The sequence below is a fragment of the Pediculus humanus genome, genomic scaffold (assembly GCF_000006295.1).
Source record: "Pediculus humanus corporis 1103172108209 genomic scaffold, whole genome shotgun sequence".
In the NCBI taxonomy this organism is placed as follows: Eukaryota; Metazoa; Arthropoda; class Insecta; order Psocodea; family Pediculidae; genus Pediculus; species Pediculus humanus.
The window spans coordinates 155,248-156,232 of record NW_002987779.1 but is presented as its reverse complement, the minus strand read 5'-3'; positions in this window follow the sequence as shown (position 1 = coordinate 156,232).

Below are 985 nucleotides of genomic sequence, written 5' to 3'. Positions count from 1 at the left end.
TTTTAAATCAAATAATTTTTACAATATTTAATTTAATAAATAATAATAAATAATATTTGTAAAAACTCACCTCGAATTCTAAAAAATATTTAATTAAATAAACCACCTCAAAGTAATTTTTAATTTAATAAAAAAAATTGCGAATTAGTATTATTAATAACAATAATAATAATAAACAAATCTTATTAAACGACAAACTATTAATTTCTACTAAAAACAAATTAAAAAATTAAATCGTTAAATAATATTTTAACCCATCCGGAAGAATGTTAAGAAAAAAAAAAGTAGTAAAAGTCAAAAAAAAAAAAAAAAAAAGACGTGAGATATTTAAAATAAAACAAATACATAAGCATCGATTTATTAATTTATATGAAAATAGATTTTTTTTTTTTTGAGAAGGGGAAGGGAGGGGAGTGGGGTGAGGTGGGGTGGGGAAATACAAAACCTCGTGTCAATTTAAAATGAAAAGGGCGCCTATATTATTATACCAAAGACCAATTACGTGTGTGGCGCCCTTATGACATATACCACATGGCCATTTTTAGATACTTTTATATTAAACATGGGAACCAACGTAAACATTGCCAATTAATTTTATTATTATCATTATTATTATTATTAATGAAAAAACAAAAACAATAACGTTTAATATTATTATTAATAAATTAATTACGTAATTAAAGACCGTAATATTTATTACTCTCGAATAAAAAATAAAAAAAATTTATGTCGTTTTTGAATAAAGAGATTTTTGTTTTACGCGTACGTATTATGCGTGCGAGTGTGTGCGTGTGCGGGGCTGGGGGGCCGGCGGGGGGGCCACGATAGTAAAGTGTGAGAAATTTTCCTAGTCGGTATAATAAAAAATATATATATAAATGAAGTGAGAGAAAATGATACGCAGATGAAACCGAAAGGTATTTATTTTATTTGGGTTCTCATCTCATATTGATATAATGACGCCATTGATGGATTTTTATGTCGT